General features: G+C 43.4%; 1 protein-coding gene across 1 annotated transcript in view; it reads right to left on the bottom strand.

The window, feature by feature from the left end:
• The window catches only part of LOC139338461 (cadherin-18-like), a 252,805-nt gene that overhangs the window by 96,905 nt on the left and 131,534 nt on the right, over window positions 1-24,366 (bottom strand). The window lies entirely within an intron of this gene.

Here is a 24,366-nt window from a genome sequence, read left to right as displayed (position 1 = left end):
CCAAGTGGAACGATAAGGCTTCAGTCTATCATAGTGAATAACTTTTGATGCAGCTTGAGGATGTTTCAAATCCAAGAGTGTGTATGCAAGTCCCTCGTTATCTGATGAAATGACTTTCTAAGGTCCAGTCCAGTTAGGTTCAAGTTTCTTTCTCTGTGTGTATCCATCCATACCAAATCTCCAAACTGATAAGATTTGAACTTGACATGTTTGTTGAAGTAGTACTCACGCTTGAGTCTCTGGTCCTCACGATGAGAGTGAACAGTTTGAAAAACTGTGTCAAGGCCACCAGTTCTGTGCCATAGTTCTGTGGAGTCTGTGACATCACTGGTGTAGAGAGATCCACATTAGCTGGAACACGAGGCTCTCTTCCATGAACAAGGAAGTAAGGTGAGTATCCAGTGCTAGAATGTGGGGTAGAGTTGAAAGAGAGAACCACTGCTGGCAAATAGTGGTCCCATTCACCACCATGTTGAACAGAGTTTAGCCAACTGTTGTTTTAGAGTTCGGTTAAATCTCTCTACCATCCCATTTCCACGGGGGTGGTACGGAGAGGTTCTTTTCTTTTTGATGTTCAGTCTCTGATATATTGTTTGAATGATTTCAGATTCATACTGTCTTCCCTGATCTGAAAAAAGTTCTTCTGGAACTCCATGTTCAGGAATGTATCTCTCACAAAGTAGTTGTGCTACTGTAGCAGCCGTCTGATCTGACATGGGAAAAGCATTGACATACTTTTTAAAATGATCTTGTACTACAAGCACATACTTATGTCCCTGTGAGGTGACTGGGAGCTCAGTAATATAGTAATGTGCATACAAACTGGAATGGTCTGTCTGCTTGTATGGATTGCAGGGGAGCTCTGTGTTGTGTTACGGGTTTTCTGTAAGCGTCACGTCTAAGACACGTATCACAGAAATGATCAATATCAGACCTCATATTTAGACAATAGCACATAGTTAGGGCTTTCTTGAATGTGCAATCAGCGCTGTAATGACCTGAACAGGGAATGCCATGGAGAATGTTCATAGTCTCTGTGATTAGTGAAGAGGGAATCAGCACTTGGTACACAACTGGCTTTCCTGGTGCAATGTGTACCATAGTAAGTCATTACACAGTACAAGTTTGGGGAATTGCCACCAGAGGTTTCTCAGAAATTTCCCTTTAACATGTCTGAGGTATGGTCGTTTGCTATTCTGTACCCATGTGTACACTTCGGAGAGAATGGGGTCTGAAAGTTGTTTGGATAAAATGTAATTTGCTTGAGTAGAAAGTGTGTGTAACATTTCCACACCTGTGTTTGTCATCTGAACAACAACAATGTCTTTTTCTGAAGAGCAAACCAGAGCTGTTGTGCTGGAGACTAAAGAAAGTTGCACAGGAGGATTGTGCAACTGTGGAACTGGAGGAGAATTTTCCACTTTAACAGGAGAGGAGTGGTTGTCCTGGGAAGGAGGCACAGAGTTTCCTCTGGAACCACTGGGTCCTGTTGTGAGAGGGGAATCGGTGACAGCATCAGCGTTTGTGTGTTTCTTTCCTTCTTTGTGTTTTATTGTCCATTGATAAGGATCCAACTCCAAAGCCCAATGACCTCATCGTCCTGTTGGGTCATGTGTGACATCCAATTTGCGTAAACTGAGGAGTGGACAATGATCAGTAATGATTGTAAATGGATTACAACTCACGTAGTGTCTGAAGTGTCTGACAGACCAGACAATAGCCTAGAGTTCTTTATCACATGTGGATCATTTCTTCTCTGTGCGGGTCAGAACATGACTTGCATATGCTATAACCCGTTCTTTTCCGTTTTGAACCTGTGAGAGCACTGAGCCAATAGCATAGTTAGATGCATCTGTACTGAGAATGAATGGCTGATGAAAGTTGGGAAATGTCATTAGTGGAGGGGAGGTAAGTGCATCTTTCAGTGTCTGAAATGCAGTTGTACACTCTTCAGTCCATTCAAATGGCACATCTTTTAATGTAAGTCTGTGAAGAGGATGAGCAATGAATGCATAATTGTGCACAAAACATCTGTAATAAGAGCAAAGTCCCAGAAATGCTCTTATCTCAGTGCGTGATTTTGGAACAGGCCATTCACTTATATGTTGGCTATTGACTGGGTCCAGTGCCAGTCCATCACGTGAAACAATGTGTCCCATGTACTTGACTGCAGATTTGCAAAAGTCACATTTCTTTGGATTTAGTTTCAAACCTGCTTGTCTGAAGTGTGTGAGAATGTCAGTCAGGTTTTGAAGGTAATCACTGAAGTCTCGTCCCATGCAAATGATGTCATCGAGGTAAATGACACATGTTGTCCAGTGGAGACCTCTCAAAACAAGTTCCATTAGTCTCTGAAAAGTTGGTGGTGAGTTTTTCAGACCCATGGGCATCACTTTGAATTGGTAGAGACCATCGCCTGTTGTACATGCTGTTTTGGGTCTGTCTGCAGGATGCATTTCAACTTGCCAGTATCCACTTGACATGTCCATGGTGGAGAAGAACTGAGAGCCAGATAGTGCATCCAAACTATCATCAACTCTTGGAAGAGGATGTGCATCAGTGATGGTAACTGAGTTCAGTTTCCTGAAATCGACACAAAATCTGCATGTGCCATTTTTCTTTTTCACCATGACCGTTGGGCTGGCCCAGGGGCTTCTACTGTCTTCAATGAGATCCTGAGCTTTAAATTCCTAAACTTGGCGTTGGATTTCTGCTTTCATGGAAGGAGAGGTACAGTAAGCTCTTGTGAGATGGGAGTGTCACAGCTGGTTGAGATTTTGTGTGTGACCAGCTCAGTCCTTCCAAAGTCATGTGAGTGCTTGCTAAACACATCTGAGAATGAGGATAAAGTGTCTTTCAGTTTTTTGTGCTGTGCACTTGTGAGGTCAGGGTTTGAAATATCAGGCAGTACAGGTAGGTTGGATATGCCAGGTTGCTGAATGTTGATATTACACACAGAATTTTCCATCACAGTGTGCTCATCGTTCTTGTTGCCTATCTGAGTGCCACAATGTAACATGACTTCCTCACTGTAGGGGTTTGCTAATTTCACATAGACGGAACCTTGTTCAGCTTTTGCGACAGTCCATGCAAAACCAGTCGCTGAATGATCAGTGTAGTGTGGTTCAAACACACCTGCATAGTCATGAGGCACTAGTCCTTTGAGTGGCACATCTAGTGTAGCAGTGATGACCATCTCTGAGGTGGCTGGAACTGTTACTGTCGAAGATACTGTAACATTAGTCAGATTTGGGACATGTTCATTAGGGTAACCAGTGGCACGACTTTGTCATCTACTATGAGAGCCATGTTGCGTGTGTTTACAATAATGCCATTAGCAACCAGAAAATCCCAGCCCAAAAGCAAGGGTTTAGTACAGTTTCTGACAACTTGGGAGGCATGTGTCATTGGCTTGTGAGCAATACTCAAATTGACTGAGATTGAACCAACTGAGTCCAGAGGGTCACCTCTCACACCAGTGAGAGGAACAAACTGTTTCACAATGGGCTTTTTGTAGAGAGAAGTTGTAGACACCCTAAAATCTTCACTGTCAGCCCCAGTGTCAACAAAAGCATGAACAACAGTGTCCTCAATCACAACTGACATATATCTTTTTGAAACATCAACCCCAGCTAAACAGTCTTTGGTAAAGTCAGTAGGTGGGGCATTATTGTCTTTATGGGCCTGGGTAGTGTCTGTAGCTGGCAATTGGCCCGCATTGTCAACTACTTGTAATTTACCTTGTTTGTGTGAGAAGGAGAGTGGAAGCGTATGTGCCCAAGACTTGGAGAGCAATGAGAGTGGTGAGAAGAATGAGAGGGATGTCTGTCCTCACGGCATTCAGGAGAGCGGCCACGCTCTTCGTAGTCTCTGCATGATGGGCTGTAACCACGTGTAGGGCGTTCAGATGATCCAGAATGAGTGTAGGACTCCCTTCTGCCATAGCGGTCTCTTTCATGGCTTGAAGGTCTGTAAGAGCTATCACGAGCTGAGTACCGGTCATAGGAGGAGTCTCTGTAGGTGTTTCTGTCTGAGGAGTAGTAATGGCTGTGGCCTCGTCCACCATCAGGAGTGAGGCTCCGCTGATGAGATCTGTGGTCTGATGAGCCATGTCGTGTGTCTTGTTGCTGATGTCGTACCTCTAGCTGTAATTGCTCGACTCTTTCTGAGAGTGTCTCCAGTGTTCTCTGCATTTTACGAACATCGTCTGAGGTGGCAGAGTGGACACCAAGAGAAGTAGAGGATGCAGAAAGATGAGTAGGTGAGGGCAGGCCTTATATACATTTGTTTATGTATATACAAATTTGTATATAAGGCCTGCCCTCAGGTCAAGGCCTGCCCTCAGGTCAAGAAGTCACACAACCTCCAGGTTTTTGAGAAAGCATCATCCCCTTGATTTACTGGATTGGATTTATCTGATTGAAGTAAGTAAAATGCTTTCAGTATTTTTTTGTGTGTGTTTATTACAGTGTCTAGAACATGTCCATATGTAGTCATTGTGGAAAATGTGCCTTACATTTTATTTAGAGCTTGTTTTGTAATTGTTGCAATATTACAACGTTGGGTGAATGTGTTAGTCAAAACAACCCTGTTTTGAGAGGAATGTCTTGAGAGGAACCCAATATAACTTAACTTATAACTAATAATGATTTCTAACCACCTTCAACACTATGGGGAAAATTTACAACAGTATTTTCCCCTTATCACAGAAAGCAGGACTTTCTGACAAAGAAATTCTGTTTGTGCATGTCTGCCCTTTGTCTTGGCTATTGATAAGTAAATGTTCCTATCAATTCATAGTCAAAGCAGTTGTGGAGGATGCTTGGGGGAGGGCATTTTTCCATTGTTCTGGAACAGGTGTTGATGTTCAGGAATGCAAGGTGTTGTTGTAAGTTGGAGGCCAGCTGCATACCTATTAGTATGATAATCATAGTTTACAATTGGTCAGCTATACACTATTGTGTGACCAGTTAAATGTGTGAATAGGTTGCTTCAGTGCAATGTGTAAACACTTCATATTGAAATCAATCTCCCCACCATCCCCTCTTTTTCTGCAGGTTATCTAGAATCTAATAAACACGTGTGCTTTCATTTGATTTCATTTTTTCCATTTCAGAATGCCACGGAGAGATCCTCGGTACAGTGTGCAGGATGTAACTGAGATCATCCAAAATGGAGAGAGTGATGTGGACATAGAGTTCGACGACACTGATGCGAGTGATGAGGAGTCAGAAAACGATGCCTGTGTGAACAAAGAAAACCAAGAACCTACTGATTGCCCAGCCGATGTGGACATTGAGCCCCAATCAAATGAACACATCAAGCCCTGTGACAGATATCGCTGACAAAAAAGGATTTTATCAGTCCCAATACTGATTTTTCTGGTCCAGATGTCACAGATGATGCAACTTTCCTCCACACACTGCTGCAATACTTTGAAAAGTTTTTCTCAGAAGACATGATTCAAGCTCTGGCAACCAATACAAATGAGTACAGCGTTCAAAATGATGGAAGATCTGTGAACACTAATACAAAGGAAATACAGAAAATGTTGGACATGTACCTGAAGATGGGCTTGGTACAAATGGCTGGAATCCGTATGTATTGGGAGACAGATACGAGGCACGCCCCTGTTGCTGATGTGATGTCCTGCAACAGACTCCAATCTCTGTTGACAACATTACATTTTGTGAATAATTTGACAGTGTCAGAGACTGAAAAGAAGGACAAACTCTGGAAACTCAGACCATGGCTTGATTCATTCAGAGAGAAATGCCTGCAGGTGGTACCCGAAGAGCACAATTCTGTGGATGAGACGATGATTCCTTTCAAGGGGAAGTTCGGCAGCATCAAGCAGTATATGCCAGGCAAGCCACACCCATGGGGGTTCAAAGTATGGGTGAGAGCTGGAATCTCTGGCATGATGCTTGACTTTGATGTTTACCAAGGGAGCAACACTGGAACACGAGTCAAATCTAAACTTGGATTGTTAGGTGATGTGATGAAGCTTGCCTCCACATTTCCAAAGGGTCAGAACTACAAGATCTACGCAGACAACTACTTCACCTCTGTTCCACTGGTAGTGAAGCTCCATGAGCATGGAATCCATTATGTGGGAACAGGCAGGCAGGTACGCCTACCCAACTGCAACCTTGAAGATGAGAGGAGCTTGAAGAAGAAGGGTAGAGGAAGCTTTGACTACAGAGTGGAGGGGAAACACAACATCTGTGCTGTCAAATGGTATGACAACCGGGCAGTCACACTTGTGTCATCCTTCGCTGGACCAGAACCTGTGCAGGAGATTCAACAAACCTACAACAAATACATGGGAGGCGTGGATATGTTGGACTCGTTTACAGCGAAATACAAGTTTGCCCTGAAATCCCGGCGTTGGTACATGTACATCTTCTGGCACACCATCACCCTTGCTGTGGTCAACGCCTGGCTCCTCAACAAGCGGCACTGCCAAGCTCTCAAGATGCCAAAGAAGGAGATACTGAACATGAGAAAGTTCCAGGCACAACTAGCATCCTCTCTCATTCTGGTAAGAATCTATTTCTGCTATTTGCCATGTTTGTGATATCTTTGACTTGTGTCATCATGCATTTTTGGCATGTACATGAATTGATTATTAATATTAATATTGATTCTTTCCAGGTGGACACAACATTGAAAACTCCGAAGAGAGGACGACCATCTTCAGGCAACAGGAGCCCAGATGTAGCAGGGAGTCCTTTGAATGCTGGGAAGAGACCATCCCCAGGTGATGGGGATCCAAACAGTCCCTCTTCCAAGAAAGCATGTGCACACCCCCCACAGGATGTGCACAAGGACCTAACAGGACATTTCCCGATGAAGGTGAAGAGAGGACACTGCAGACATTGCAGTAAAGGGTATACCAATACCCAATGCAGCAAGTGTGATGTTCGCCTCAAAAACAAAACAAAAGACAAAAGCAAAACCCTGCAAATGAATCCTTAGTTCTGTATTGTTGTTCAGACAATTAGTACAAATACAGGAGATTCTGCTCACCATTGAGCCCAATGTTGCAATATTACAACATTTCCGTAAAAACTTACAAAAACATATTTTTTTTTACAAACACCTCATTTTCAGCCTCAAAGGCCTCTGACAACAACATCTCAATGGTTGAAAAAAAAAATTTGAGTGTTTTTCTATATTTGGGTTTTACACGGTTAAGAGAGGGACAGCAGGTGAGGCAGGTGTCTGAGGAAAAGACAGTAGAGTGTTTGGAGATGAAAACACCCTGCTAGCACGATGAGCTGTCTCAATCTGTAGTGCAAATTGAAGTGCAGAATCCAGTGTTTTGACACCATGCTCATGACAACGTAGCTGAAAGTATGGCTCAATTCCAGTGATGAAGCGACTGAATTTTTCTCCATCTTTAGCATTTTGTCCATATGTGGGAAAAGCTTCCTCCACTAGTCGGCTAATTTCAGCAGCAAAAACTGGAAGGGCCTCTCCAGGCAGGCGAGTGCGGCATTGACGTAACTTTGAAATGTTGAAAGGTAGGCAGTCTGTCCAAAAACAGCTTTCAGTTTTTCTTTCGCAGAGTTGTAGTCAGATTTTGCTGCATCAGGTAGGCTATCCCTGTAACTAAAAGCAGCACCACCAAGGCGTGTGGTCAGCAGTTTAGCCAAACTGTCTTCATCATAATTAGGAGTAGCCTCGACAGCCACTTCAAAAAGTCTGCACCATTTAGAAAAATCCTCTTTTCCATCACCCATGAAAACATGAGGAAAATCCCCTTGGCGTAACATGGCTAGGAGGAAAGGGCAGTTCATTCCAAAGGTTACTGTGACTTGCCATAGTTATTTTCAGTGCCAACTGTATGAACTGGCGAGGACACGGCTCTTAAAAGTACAGCGAAAGTTCAGAATGGGCATGTGTAGCTTCACAGTCTTAGCTTTGGTGAGCTAAGCGAGTCTACTTTGCAGCTGAAGTTGTCAGAGTGACACGTAAACAACTTTACCATGCAACCATCCCGTGTAGAAGAGTTCACAAGCAGCACTCCAACATGAAGCAATGCGAAAATCCACGAAGAATGCAGAAAAGTTATGTCCACTTTGTCAGTCTCTGTCAGTCGTTCACGCAGTCGGCCCATTAATCCCCGGCAAAACTCAAAACTCTGCAAAAAATAGCAGACCACAAACCTGCTGCCACCAGTGTAAGACAGGGTTTTGGATGTTTTGTCTATTGCCTTACATGTTACTGAACTAAGCGATCGGAGGGCTGCAGGTGAAGCAAGAGCACGGGGACAACTCCTTCGGTGTAACTTGATCCACTTTAATGTCCGAACAGAGCGTAGGACAACTGAACACTGACAACCAAAAGTGCCATCTCACATTTTAACTATCACTCTGCCAATCTTAAAGTGTGCATATTATATAGTTCCAGATAAAACTTAATCAGTAGAATACAATATTCATAAATGTAGTTACAATTAATTAAATTTATGTGAACTCAAAATAATGAACAATGCAAAACAAGGCACACTGTTGAACATGTCCTCACAAAAATAAACCTCATCTTACAAAAGGAAATAACAGCTATTCATAAACATAAATGTCAAAATTAACTGACTGCGTTATGACAATATTAATGTTGCATGAACTGATTTTTGGACAGTAAGGAATAGGAGAACTCTGGTGCTACATGAAGCAGAAACAGAGCCACCTTAAAATTCAGTTGAAGTTTGTCTTTAAACAAACATACATACTCACATATTATGGTGTCTAAATTACTAATTGTTTTGGAATTGGTACAGTAGGTTGCCTCAGCCGGCAGTAACATAGTCTTTGGGGGAAACTGTGCCAATGAAAAGACATTGTCCACTAAATGTGCTTGTTTTTTTTGCCATTGACAGTCTCAGAATGTTACTCTAAGTGTCTGACAACATTATGGAAAGGATCCCTACAGAGATAGACCTTTTTGTTAGAGAGTAAGAAAACTACCAAAAAAAAACAAAACAAACTTCATTCAAACTTGACACAAACAAAACAAAACTCATCAAAACCGTTTTGGTTAGTCTTGCCACAGCGCCAGCAGCCACCAACTCTGGTCTGGTTTACCCTCTCCCTCTGTCTCCTGTCTGTCTTTCCTGTGTCTGTCAAGTGTGTGTTTCCCTGCGGGGCATGGCTGACAGGTTGAGCTTGGACTCCTCCTTCCCTGAGCGCAGCTGCACTCAATCATGCAGTCAAGACTCACCTGCTGCCACAGCATATTAGTACTGGCTCTCCACCCAGTATTCTTCAAATCATCTGTTCAGCCATGTGGTATCGATTCACACTATGTTTACACGTAGCCGGCTGTTTTCATAAACGGACATTTCACCCTCTCCGTTTTCAAAAATAACTTCGTGCAAACATTTTCAGAAAACTTTTCATTTACACTGACCCGTGTACGCATGCCGTCGACGCTGGCAGTGACGCGGACTGGCTCTTTGTGTTCGGGGGGTTGTTGCAAAATTGCTGACCTCTGAGCACTCATTCGTCTCTGCGCCTCGATATAACGCAAATGCAAACATATGAAAAGGATTTGCACCAACATAAATGTGACCATAGCCAAATGAAATGTAAACATCGGGCGTACTTTTGGCACAGGTGCAAGTTCTGGCGTATAATGTGACGTCGGCTACCTAAAACTCAGTTTTTCTCTGTTTTACTCAATTTCAATGCAAAAGAGCAACCGAAGTTTTCCGAAATCTCCACTCCTGCCAGAGTTTTTAGAATGCATCGGTTTCAGAGGTGAATTCTCCATTTGCGAGTAAACAAAGGGCACAAACGAAGGGAAATGTCTCCGTTTTTCAAAATATCTGTGCAAAATAAACTCACAAAATATCATGACAGAAACTATTCTTATACCTATTTTTCTAATTAAATGGACCAATACACCCTTACAACTCCTGAATTCACGTTTCTCTCTTTCACCAATCTTTTGAACCCACCACAAACAAAATAAAACTTACAAACCCACCACGTATTCCCTGTCACAGGGGTTGAGTTCATTCCCAATCCAGCTGTGTTAACTAGGAGGCTGCTGAGCCCACTTCCATTGCCCATGGTGTAAACAGCAAAAATCCCCCAGTGCGCCAATGTCTCTGTCAGGGCACACTCCAATTGGCTAATAGGGCTGCTAACTGCACAGTTAACTGAGCCAAAAGCCACAGACAGCTGCAGCAAAGAGTATAGTGAGCAGCAGTGAGTGGTTACTCTGGTGATATGCTGACCCCTATTCGTTTGGAGTGACCTTCAACAGGTGGCCAATTCTTATACAATGTACCTTTTTAAAAGGTTTGCAAACTGGGGAAGAACCAAACGCATCTGCCAGAGAAAATAAAACATTATCTCGTCAATTCCCTATGCCTTAAGTACATCAGAGGGGAAAAAAGAGTGTTAAAGAGTGTTAAAAATGCATGTGTGGACTGACACATTTGATAAAATGGTTGCTGTAACTGTTCAGTGATACAGGGTAGGGACTGACATAAAAAATTATTCAATAACACTTTCGCTTTTTACTGCTGTATTTGGGTAACACTGAGAGACTGAGTCAATGTATTTCTTCCTTTGTGAATCAGTGTGACATGGTGAATATAAAATCAGCACCTGATAGTGAAAATTATGTTTCCTTGGGATGACTATGGGACCCTTCTTTCCATTACTTATGAAGTTAAATAGCTAAGTGCAGGAACAAGACCACACCTCAAACACACCTTAATTACGCACCAGGGCAGCAAACTCTCCAAACTGCTCAACAGGTCTCACAAACTACCTCGCCTCCTGCCCAAGCGTCCCGAACACTGCCGGGTCCTCCAGCGCTGGGCTGAAGCCAATGCCAATGACGCCAGGACGTATGCATGTACGCAGAAGAAACTCAGCCTTCCTCATCAGCCCTTCCACAGGGCTGGGTCGTATCAAACACTACCCAAACTCACCTCTTTTTGAGCTCTCTCATCCTCTCCACCTATAGCAGACTACACGTATCAACTTCCGGTTGAGTGAATGCTGTGTGCAGATAGCTGCCAGTGCTCTCGGATTCCTTTAATTATTCCTTTTATGGTTTTATCGTGCTGCTCAAAACTCCCTCATATCAACACACCTCCTCGCACACTCAGATCTTCTACCTCTATTAACCTCACTATTCCCTCTGCCCGTCTGTCAACCTTTGGACTCAGAGCCTTCAGCCGCTCTGCCCCCCACCTCTGGAACTCCCTCCCACCAGACATCCGTAATACCAATTGCCTTCTGACTTCTAATCTTATTTTAGAAACCCATCTTTTTAAGCATATTCTGTTTAACTGTTTTATCCATTGTTTAATTTATTTATTCTTTTTTTTCTTTTGGTATCTTGATGTTCCATTAGTTGTTTTTAATTATTTGCCGTAAAGTGACCTTGAGTGCTTTGAAAGGTGCTTATAAATAAAATGTGTTGTTATCATTATTATTACTACCTTTTCACCCCAACTTCATAATGAACCCGAGCACAGGCACTTCTTCATTCCAGCAGTTCCAAACAACTCACAATAGCCGAATTCGCTTTCTTTTCTCCATAATCCCTTCGACTCTGCCTTCGCACAACACATGACGATCAAGCATTACAGTAAATTGCTCACCTTACACAACAGACTAGGAGCTCATATTCAACCCTTCAGAGAGTGATCTGTAGATCAGCAGACTCCCAGTGTCCTCTCCATCTACTTTTGTCGATCTCGATCACAGGCCTTCAGCCTCCGACAACTCCAACGTGGCCAAGGTGATGATGCCCATCTCATTTTAAATATAGATAAAACTAAGGAGGGCGGCACGGTAGAGCAGCAGGTAGTGTGCGTGCCTCACAGCAAGAAGGTTGCTGGTTCGATCCCCGGGTCAGGCGGGGCCTTTCTGTTTGAAGCTTGCATGTTCTTCCTGTGCATGCGTGCGTTCTCTCCGGGCACTCCGGCTTCCTCCCACAGACCAAAAACATGCTCATGAGGTGAATTGGTGACTCTAAAATTGTCCTTAGGTGTGGGTATGAGCGTGAATGGTTGTTTGTTTGTATATGTTGCCCTGTGATCGACTGGCAACCGGTTCAGGCTGTACCCTGCCTCTCGCCCATCTACAGCTGGGATAGGCTCCACCCCCCCGCAAACCCAAAAAGGGATAGTCAGGTATAGACAATGGATGGATGGATGGATAAAACTAAGGAGCTAGTCTTTGATTTTAAAAGGAAAAAAAGTGAGGTAGCCCCTATTCTTCTTAAAGGTCAGCCAGTAGAGGTAGTTCCCTAAATAAAATACGTAAATACATAAATACCTTGTTGTGCATTTAGATCTAGATTTAGAGAACTAGACTGGAAGGAGAACAGTAGAGTTACCTTCAAGAAGCCCAGTCTAGACAATTTTTATTAGGAAACTGAGGTCATTTGATATGGGCAGGCCTATTTTAAACATATTTTATCATGGAATACTGGAAAGTGTCCTTTTTTATGCCATTGTGTGTTGGGGTGGTAGCCTAACTGTTGAGGACAGGAACAGGCTTAACAAACTCATAAGGAAGGCAGGCTCCATCATTGGCTCCATCATGCTCAAGGTCTGTGTGTTCAAGTTCTATGTTGTACACCTGTTTGTGTGTTGCTGTAGTGTATGTTGTACTGTGCCCTGCCTTGATGTATCTATCTGTCCTGTTGATTGTATGATTGTATGTTGTACTGTGCCCTGTCTCGATGTATCTATTGTCCCGTTGATCGATCAAAGTCATCGGCCCACGCTTATAAGAAATTCCAGATTAACATCCCGTCCTCAGCTCTAAACAATTCTTCAGCCCTGCTTGAGGTCCAGTCTCCTCAGCGACAGACAAAACCATCGCAATGTGCATTCACCACACACAACCAGAACGCCATCCAAGTCTATCCACATGGACAGTAACTAGCTCGAAGAAAGATCTCCGACAACACACTTCCCCCCTCATCTATTCACCCCTCATCCCTCACCCCTCGATCCTCATCCCTTTATCCCTGAACCCTGTACCCTCTTTACCATTCCGAAAGAGAAAACAACTTTTCAAACCGCTGATGGAGCAAACACGATCATCTGGAGCACCAACAGGTTCCTGGCGCAGCGTTCAAGTCGACGCTGATGACATCACAGTGCATCCCATGGCCGAAGAAGGTCAGACTTCCTTTTCAGCCCACTGAGGGCCAGGTCATATCAAATCTTATTCAAGCTCTCCTAATTTCAAAACGATCTCATCCTCTCCCCCTTTTCTCCCAAAGTCACGATCAACCCGAGCACTTCCATCCCTCCACCCCAGCACCCTCCCTTTTTCTCCTCCCTATATCTTTCACATTGCTTCTTCCTCGGCCACCACATCTTCTCCTACCTCTATACTGGTCAACACAGCCACTCAGATTGCTCGCTCTATAGCGATACTCAGTGGCGCCTTCAGCCAAATCTCTTAACATCCTGAGAGCTCGCTATCCAAACATCTCTTGTTGTTCATTTTCCTCTCGACTACAAACACAACACTACTTTCGCATTTACACTCACACCATACTACTCTCTATTCTAGAGCACCGTGCTACAGTACAAACACTGTACTTAGTTATCCATACCATACCAATTCCATTTGCAACATTATTTTATGCCCCCTTTTCAGCACAGAATGTACATACACGTAGCTGATATTTTATTTCATATTTTCTTCTCCCTCACGTCTCCTTTTATTTATTCATGCTACGATCAGTGCTGTCTGTAGCACCTTCATTTCTGTATTTTCAGAGAATTATGCCACTCGGATTTTCCCCCAAAGCCAACCATACGTGTCACATCTCCTTTCCATCGCCTCCTCCATCCAACCCCTCGACAATTATGACAAAGCATGTAAGATGGAGCTAAAACCATGGCACCAATTCCTATCGTCCTGAAACGACATATCCTTCTTCTGGACAACCATGTCACGAAGCAAAAAAAAACAAACAAGCAAAAAAAAAACATCCATGGCTACCACGGCAGAAAGCAGTTCTCAGCCGAGTGGCCTAGCAAATTCGCAAAACTCTCCACTTCTTTCATTACATGCAAACCGTATCCAGTCATCTTGCAGCCATCCTTTGGGGGAACGAACGGTCAAAGGTAATCGCAATCCACACTGACATCCTACTTCAGCCCAACACCAATCCATCATCCGTGCATCCCACATCCCAGGCCACAAAACTCAATCGCTGACTCACTCTGGCTTCCCTTTTTAGAAATTCAGGCAATTAACTCCAGTCCTACTGTTTTCGGGCACATTCAACAAGCCCAGAGCTAGAAAGCTTATGGATCGCTTTGCAAGATGCCATCTTTGACACGACAACTGCTTTAAAGCTTCCACACCTCTTTCAGCCTTCCTTCCCTGTCTCCTGACATTCTAACCTCCACTAGCTTCAGCACATTTGCTCATTCGATCCTTAAGATAAAATCTTCCACCATACAGGCTTATATCAGCGGTTTAAACTAAACTAAAATTAAATTATCAACAGGAAGGCCTTGCCCCGTCTTATCCTACATCCACTTATACATCAAGGTCTCCACAAGACCAAATCGCTCTCTAACCCTGAATGTTTGCCTCTCACCTGCAGCCTTCTGACCTCGCACTCTGGTTAACCGTCTCCATTCATAGACAACGTTCTGGAATCCATGTTCTTACTCGGTTCCTCGATTTCCCACACTGTTCCGAATTCACCGCCACCATTCTAGACCATCAACCATCCTGGCACGCAGCCATCTCCAATATTCCCATCCTCTCCTCCAACTTTCTCGTCCTCCACCTCAAACGCAGTAAGACCAACTAGTCAGGTCTGCCTCAGCCCCTCCACTCCTTCCAATTAAATTCATTTTGAAGCCCATATGAACCCATCCGCAACAATGTAAACTTAAGACTAGCCAATGGAGCTTCGCCCAAGATCTTTCGTTCATCTCAGAAACAGGCCACGCAGCCACATGCTTCTGATTTCACCATCACTTCTGCCGAATTGTATACAGATCCGTAATTCAACCTGAATCATACTCAGGTCACTCACTTTGCATTGGCAGCACCTCTACTTCCTAACAGTATGGAATTCCCAGCCCAGAATAACGTTCTGACCATCAGTCTTCACCTTTATATCTCACGTATATCAGAAACAATCTGAGAGAAATCAGAAACACCCAAGTGCATCTGTCAATCGGAAGTTCTTTTGGGGCTTAACTGAAACCCAACAAAATCAGAAGAGACAGCTGCCCCACCCTGAGTCTCTGCCTTTCCCCGGTTTCCTCTCGGCACCTAACCATCAGTCAATACTGATAAAACACTGCACTCCATTCATCCAAGAGTCTACCATCCGCTCCTTCATTCCCTCATTCCATCCCCTTTCCCTTTCGTCCTCTTTAAAATCACCTCCTCATCCCTTGACCCTCATCCCTTTACCCCTCACCCCTTCATCCAGTCAGAAAAGGCAAAGTTATCCAAAGGGGTAAAGCAGAGAACCATCAATCTATGGGGTCAGGCAGGCATGCTAGAGCTGGAAAGGTAGCATGCATGCAAACCAAACAATCTTACAAAGTGTGGGTGGAAATGGGCCATACTGTGAGACTAATGAGGGAAATGGGGAAGAGGTGAGTAGATGGGTGGGGAAGGCCAGATGGTAGAAATGGGAGGAAAGAGGTTACTGCAGGACTGGAGGGAGTGGCTGGATCTGAAATGACAGAAGAACCAGTGCCAGGGAAAACAGAGCAAATGACAGAATGAATACTGAAAACCAGATGAAGTGGTATCATTCTGCACTTGCATTGTTACGTTGTTTTGGAAGGGGCTTGAGCGAGACTGAAAATTAGAAATTTACATCTTCATATTCTCACAAAAACATGTTTACATTGATTTGAAATTAACTAAAAATGTTATCTTGAAGGACATTTGTTCTCAGGGAATGAATAAAAGAGAGGAAATGTTCTATAATTAATTGAAATCTTTCCTTTTTTTGCAGTGGCTTTTGATGTTTCTGTTTGTTGTGTGTGTGTGTGTGTGTGTGTGTGTGTGTGTGTGTGTGTGTGTGTGTGTGTGTGTGTGTGTGTGTGTGTGTGTCATCCTGTGACATCAGCAATGGCAATTAAATTACAGTATGGGATACTCTGGGGGTTGAGGTTGTATTCAAATATTTACTTAAAGGATAAGACTGGTAATCTGATGTTTTTGTTAAACAGAGATATCTGGGAAGTCATCCATGAAAACTATTTGGAAAGGGCAGGCACTTTCAAAAAAATACTCAGTGGGATCATTGGACGAATTATCACATCTATTAACGAAGCAACACTAAAATAATATATCTATGTGTGCATTAATAAGAGAATTGAGCCAGATGATTACAGGTAAGGAAAAAATTACTTCCGGAGTAATTCATTCCTTTTATGTGCAGTAATTGGTAAAGTAATTCAATTACTTTGGAGAGAAGTAAATAGTGACTAACTAATCACAACTTTTCAATAATTTGCCCAACAGTACTGCTAATTACAACTTGGGATGCTGTGTAAAATGTAAATATAAACAGAATGTAATGCTCTTGCAAAAACATTGAAACCCTATATTTTTTTGAAAATAACACAAAGACCACACATCAACTGTTGAAACTGAGGAATTTAATTGTTTTTAAAAAATTATACCCTCTTTTAGAATTTTCATTTTTAAAAAAGTTCAGACAGTGGCAGCAAAAGACTGAAAAAGTTGTGAAATGCTAAAAGAAAATATCTGATGGAACATCTCACAATGAATAAGGTTACCTGGCAACAAGTTGTCAACATGACTGTGTATAAAAAGATCCCAGAGAGGCCCAGTCTTTCTAAAGTAACGATGGGGAGGAGTTCACACTCAGCATAAAATTACAAAGAATTTGGGCATTTCATTGTCTACAGTACATAATGTCATTAAAAGAGACCCCAAATAAATCTCTGTTCTCTGCATTGAAAACAGACCCAATTCTGTGGTGGACATCACTGCATGGGCTCACGAACACTTCCAAAAACAATCGTCTGTGAACACAGATTGTTGCTGCAGCCACAAATGGAAGCTGAAACTCTACCATGCAGATCCAGAAATGCTACCACCTTCTCTGGTCCCAAGCTCATTTAAGATGGACTGAGGCAAAGTTGAAAACTGTCCTGTGGTCTGACGAGTCAAATTTTTAAATTCTTTCTGGAAATTATGGATGCCACCTCCTCCAGGCTAAAGAGGAGAAGGACCATCCAGCATGTTATTGTGAAGGCTCCAAGAGGCACCCTGTCCCAACTTTATTGAAACGTGTTGTTGCATCAAATTCTAAATGAGGATATCATTTTCAAAAACAGATTTCTCAGATTCAACATTAATATGTTGTCTTTGTGCTATTTTCAAATACATACTGTATGGGGTTTCAGTGTTTTGCAAATCATCACAGTCCCAACTTTCTTTGACAAAGGGATTGAACTTTATATAATGTTGGGTAGTTTAATCTCAAGCAGTATTGTATTTAATGAGCTTATTGTATTATTTGAAGTGACTTGCACCTACAGCCTAAAAAGAAAAATGTTGTGAAGTAAAGAGCAAAATATTAGCAACTGAAATCTGAATACTGAAATATGATCACCTCAAAATTCTACTTAAGCACATTACTTAAGCACTTTGTTACTTGCTGTTATTTCTCTAAGCTCTACATTATACTGCATCAACTTCATGGGAGGAAAATCCAATATATTGTATAGAAGGAAGGAAGAATGCAAGAGTGAGACAGAAAGAGAAAAGAAAGACAGATTTTAGAATGGAAGGGTCCCCCTCTGTACAGACACACACACACATCCACACAGCCATTTTGTCAGGCTGAATGTTTGGCTTTCATCCTGTGATTCTCTCCACTTCAGAAAGGCCAAGGTTAGCCATCTTTTTCTCTCCTGATAATTCATGTGCTCGTACAAGCATGAAGGCACAGAGCCGTCACCTCCTTTCCAAGGCCACCACAGAGCTGCACAGAGAGGAAATTACTGTATGATATCATATGCACAGATAAGAGCAAGAAAGAATGGGTGTTTGGTGCAGCTTATGACAACACTATTCATGGGATGTGTTTTTCGTTTTATACAGACAGAGAAACACTGAGGCTATGCACCTGCTGAAAGCTTTTCTTGGATGCTGTTATTAGCTAATCTAATGAGAGAAAACACGATGAGAACAAAGAAAGAAGACAAAAGAAAAGCCTTTTAACTTTTTTTAATGGTAGATCTAAATCTATTAAAAGACAAAATAGTTGTATTTGAAAAAAGATGGCTGTCATGTGCCATGAAAAACAAAGGTATGTTTTGCTGGATACCATGTGAGGACAATAATCACATCTCTGTATCAGGGCCAAAAGGCAACCTCCACAGCTGAAAATTGAAGACAATGAGCAAGTGGCAAAAACTGCAGTTCCATGAATGGCCACTGGAGGTTGGCTCCAAAAGCAAATCAATTCCCATAGACCCCCACATAAAAATGCCCAACTATACAGCAGAAATAAACATGTTTCCAGCCTGGTACAAAAACTTTGGCGTCTGTAGTTAATTTTCCCATTTATGACAACTGTATGGGTGATTTTTTTATTTTTGCTTTATAGAACTTTAAATTAAATTTTAATTATATTAAGGATTAAAGCTATGCTATGCGTTTTTCAATTCAATTCAATTCAATTCAATTCAATATTCCTTTTTTCGTCTCTCGAGGAGAAATTCCGAATTTCACAGCAGCATCAATAACAGAATAGAATATTAAAAGACAAAGTGCATGCAGTTAACACAATGTATATACAAAAGGGTGTACCAGGAATAGTATTTACAAACCTAAAATATTGCACAGTTACAGAAAAAAATATTGCACAGATTATTGCCCAGGTTATTGCACAGATTGTTTTCCAAAAAAAATGTTCAGTTCAGTTATTGCACAGAATGTTATGCAGATTATTGTACTTGAGCAGTTTCTATTGTAAAATCTGATGGCTGCAGGAAGGAAAGACCTGCGATACCGCTCCTTCACACACTTTGGATGTAGCATCCTGTCACTGATGGAGCTCCTCAGTGCAGTGAGTGTGTGTTGGAGGGGGTGGGAGTCATTGTCTGTCATGGAGGACAGCTTGGCTGTCATCCTCCTTTCCCCCACCTCCTCCACCTGTTCCAGAGGGCATCCCAGGACAGAGCTGGCCTTTCTGATCAGTTTGTCCAGCCTCTTCCTGTCAGTTGCTGTGATGCTGCTCCCCCAGCAGACTACACCATAGAACAAGGCAGAGGCCACAACAGAGTCATAGAAGGTCTTCAGGAGTGCCCCCTGCACCCCAAAAGACCTCAGCCTCCTGAGCAGGTAGAGTCTGCTCTGTCCTTTTTTATAAAGTGCAGTGGTGTTATGAGTCCAGTCCAGTTTGTTGTTCAGATGAACACCCAGGTACTTATAAGATGTCACCATCTCAATGTCCCTTCCCTGGATGTTCACTGGTGATGGGGGAGAGTGCGGGCGGCGGCGGCGGAAGTCCACCACCAACTCCTTGGTTTTATCCGCATTGATCAGCAGGTGGTTCTGCTGACACCAGTCCACAAAATCCTGAATAAGTCCTCTGTATGACCTATCGTCCCCATCTGTGATGAGGCCGACAATGGCAGAGTCATCAGAGAACTTCTGCAGGTGGCAGGTGGGTGACAGGTGGGAAAAGTCCGCTGTATAAAGGGTGAAGAGGAACGGTGCCAGCACCGTTCCCTGGGGGGCCCCCACACTGCAGAGGACAGTCCCTGACACACAGTCCCGTGTCCTCACATACTATGGACGGTTGGAGAGGTAATCCACTGTCCAGCATGTGAGGTGTTGGTCCGCTCCTGAAAGCTCCAGCTTGTTCCTCAGGATGGCTGGCCTGATGGTGTTGAAAGCACTGCTGAGGTCCAGGAAAAGGACCCGAACAGAGCTCCCTGGCAGCTCCAGGTGAGACAGGGCTCGGTGGAGGAGGAAGATGAGGGCATCGTCCACTCCGATGCCAGGCTGGTACGAGAACTGCAGCGGGTCCATGGACGAGCTCACCAGGGGGCGCAGGTGGGCAAGGACCAGCCGCTCCAAGGCCTTCTTGAGGTGCGATGTTAGTGCCACCGGCTGAGTGTCTTGTGAAGTGGCTGGGGGGCTGGGAGGAACAGTGGGGGGGTGGCGAGGTGGTGAGCTGAATACTGCGGGGGGGGGTACTTGGGCAGAGTGCTGGCAGAACAAAGGAGGGCTGCTGCAGGGCTGGTACAGCTGGGGGAGGGGCAGATGCTTCCTCAAACCTGCAGAAGTAGCTGTTCAGCTCATCTGCTCACTTTGAATCCCCGGCTGCCTGGGAGTTTGGCTTCTGGTGGCCTGAAATGGTTTTCAGGCCTCTCCGGACTCCTCTGGTGTTGTTCTCCTGCAGCTGTTCCTCCATTCTCCTCCTGTATTTGTCCTTCCTCTCCCTGATTTTCCTTCCCTCTGAACAGTTTTCAGCTCCTCTTTGCTTCCTGACTTGAAGGCCCTCTTCTTCTCCTTTAGAAGAGCCTTAATGTCAGGATTAATCCAGGGTTTGTTGTTGGAGTGACACTGTACAGTCCTGGTGGGTACAGTGTTCTCCACACAAAAGTTTATGTAGTCCTTGATGCTGTCTGTCAAACTGTCGATGTCCTCCTCATGAGAGTCGTTGAATATATCCCACACGGTTGTCTCGAAGCAGTCCTTCAGAGCCTCTTCAGCCTCATCAGACCACCTCTTCACTGTGCGGGACACAGCTGGTTGCCTGTTGACAAGGGGCTTGTAGACAGACAGGAGATGAACCAGGTTGTGATGAGCTCTTCCCAGAGGAGGGAGGGGTGATGATTCGTATGCCTCCTTGGTGTTGGCATAGAATAAGTCCAGTGTTTTATTGTCTCTGGTGGCACATGTGACATACTGGATGAATTTGGGCAGAGTGGAGGACAGAGAGGCATGATTAAAATCCCCAGAGATCAGTAAGAGGGCCTGTGGTTTCTGGGTCTGCAGCCTGCTGATCACGGTGTTGATGACGTCACAGGCTGCGTCGGCGTTAGCAGAGGGGGGAATATACACAGCCACCACTATGGCGTGTGAGAACTCCCGCGGCAGATAATATGGCCTCAGACTAACAGCCAACAGTTCAATGTCCGGGCAGCAGTGCTGCTCCTTGATAGTGATGTGCCTGGAGTTACACCGTTCACAAACACTGCCAGCCCTCCTCCTTTCCTCTTACCGCTCTTCTCTGTCCGGTCCGCTCGAACGAGTGAAAATCCATCCAGCGCCACAGTCGCATCCGTGTGCTGCATTCTCAGCCAAGTCTCCGTGAAAAGTAGCAAACTGCACCGCCGGTAGTCCTGCTCATGTCGCGTCAGCGCTGCCAGCTCATCCATCTTGTTGGGGAGAGATCTTACGTTCCCCATGATGACGGACGGGAGAGTCGGTCTGTAAACTCTCCTGTCGCGACGTTTAATCCCTGCGCGGCTCCCCCGCATCCTCCTCCTTAACTCGCGGGGGACATCAGGTCGCTCCTCCGGCCGCACAGCTGTGTTACGCAGGGCCAGCAGCTGATCCCTACTGTAAACAATGGGAGCCATTGTCTCTCACGGACCCACAGACGCGGAGAAAGTGTATGGGTTGTAAAATGAAGTGAATACGAAGTAGCGCCAGAGTCACCGTGTTTAATGTCTCTGATGCGCCAGATTTTAACAAACACATAGATTAAAAAGAATAAAAGAAAGCACAAGAAAGCAGAAAAAGATAAAAAAAACTCTTAAAGTCTAGCGAGCTGCTGTAAAAGGCTGCCGCTCGTACGGCGCCGGAAGCATCTCTCACTCATATGTCACTCATATGTCCATATGAGTGACAACTAGCCGCTAGGTTTCAGCAACCAGGCTTCAGCCAGGAATTTGGTGGAGTCAGGCACTGCCAAGATGACAACAGCTGGAGCTGCTGACACTAAGCTTCACAGTGGCTCATTAAACCTATGGGTGACTTCACAGAGATTATGTCCATGTTTCATGCAGTCTATGATCAGGCCTCTATGGTCCTCATTACAGTCAACTAGTAGCTAATAGGACAAATATTTCCACAGAATAGATAAAGATCTTTCTGTTTCTCGACAGACACCTACAGTGTAATTACATCATAATATGAACTTTACTGAAGTTCAGCATTACAAGTTGCCAACTTGTTCTTATTGGTATTGTTTCATATAACATGGTGAGCCAGGCTAGCGTCTGGAACACTGATATAATGCATGCATTAACATTGCATTACTGTGTCAGTTACGTTTGTTAACATGGATGTATTTTATTTTCAATTTATGAACTAATAGTTCCACTATTATTGAACTATTAATTTTGACCTTTATAATAGAAAAAATAGGCCTATTATTTGCACAGGACCCTCTCTCTCTTACTCATTCATACATACAAAACCCTATTGTGAAGAACAGTAGGGTGCTAATAAGTCAAATGTGAACTGGTCTTACCAATTAGTTCAGTGAACGCTCTCAGCTATGGTCAGAGGCTGCTGACCCCTGTTCTAGAAGGTTGGCGAATTAGTGACTACTTGTAGGGATAGAGCTGCATGCTAACATGCTAACCAGCCAGGTACATGCTATTGCTCCCTGGGCTAGCTGGCTTGCTAACTGACAAAGGTAGCTAGCTTGGTTACTAATGTAAGAATGATGGGACAGTTACTCTAACTCTGGCTTATAAAAAACTGGATGGTGAAACACAGCAAATAAATTATGAATAAACTATGAGTGAAACACTGGATTATCCACATGCCAAACCAGAGCTTACCCAATACTGTAGCGTGGCCACTGTTTACTAACGTCATTAACTTGTGTTTGACACTTAATTTTCCTCTCACCTTTTTCAAAACCATTCCGAGTCTACAACATCAGTTTAGTTATGACAGGCTATATCAGATTACAATATCATCTGATCTATACAACTTTATCTAGCAAAAACTAATGCAGTCTAATACAACAACCTTGCAATAAATCACAAAATTGATATAAATGGGATGGACAAAATGTTAGCAACACTTCTATTTCAACAACACTGTAATCGTACCTTCCCAAATGACCATAAAATTGAATCAACACCTCACCAAATTTGTTTCAGCAAAATGTTAATATTATAAACTTTGCGAGAATCTACTGCAAGGCTGTTGTATTAGACTGCATTCATTTTAAATAGCTGTACCTAATAAACTGGGAACCGAGGGCATACAGAATGTGGGCAGGGGGACAGACACTGCTTCAGAGCCTGTGCCTATTTCACTCATTTAGTATCAATGGTCCAATGTATTCACTTTTAATTTAGTAGTTCATGGCTCTAAAAGAGAGAGTGGCTGGAATATTTGATAAATGGGATGCACCATTTTGTTGTGTTTGCTTTACCTTTGGCAATTGTATTTCCACTTTGGATGTACAGTATGGTGGGAGGCTATGTGAGAATTATTGCTTCACTAACATACTGAGGTTTAAATTTGAGTTGGAGTTACATTCTTAATGCATGATTACAAATTGAGTGTAGTGTTGCGGTTTTTCTCTTAGTTCAGGGTAAGATCCCGAAAAATATTAATAACTCCATGGAAGGTCTTTGATTTATCCTACAAACTGAAACACAAAGTTCAGCCCACTCCCCTCCCAATAATGTGCGCATAGCCCCTGAAATATATTACAAAAACAAACAAACAAACAAACAAACAAACAAACAAACAAACACTCTCCTCACACCGTCTTCTCCTTTCTATTCCATTTCTCTTCTCCTTTCACAGGTTCCTGCCCTGATTTCTTACTTTACTTTTTCTTCACTTCTCCCTCTGTCTTCTTATTTTCCTTCCTCCCTCATCTTCCCTCCTCTCCAACAGATGTCAGGTAAATTCCAGCAAACATGTTGTGTTTGGCTCCCACCTGCCTGCACGACTAAGTTCATCTGTCAGCCCACTGAGATGCTCCGCAACATGTTAAACAAGCCTTTAGCATTCAGCTCCTGGCCTCTGAGACATACTGGCTGCTGAGTGCGTGGCCAAAGACCAGAATTCATTTCCTGTCTCTCTCTGTGCGTATGTACTACAAAGGGGGAACTGTCATGCTAATCATATTGATCAAGATGAAGAGCAGGTGGGAGTCCTATGTTGGATTTTAAAGCTGTCATGGGCAAGATTTTAATATAAAAATCTACCTGTCCTCCCACAAAATCTTTCTGCACCCTAGAGGCGCTTCCCATCTTTTGTAATTTAATAAACACCACAGATTCCTTGTGTTTGTACAAAATACATTCTAATGTCTGTATGATCACTAAGACAAACAAACTGCAGCAGAACACAT

The sequence above is a fragment of the Chaetodon trifascialis genome, chromosome 11, assembly GCF_039877785.1.
Source record: "Chaetodon trifascialis isolate fChaTrf1 chromosome 11, fChaTrf1.hap1, whole genome shotgun sequence".
Classification (NCBI taxonomy): domain Eukaryota; kingdom Metazoa; phylum Chordata; class Actinopteri; order Chaetodontiformes; family Chaetodontidae; genus Chaetodon; species Chaetodon trifascialis.
Note: the sequence above shows the minus strand (reverse complement) of the source record. Positions and strands in the feature narration are given on the sequence as shown.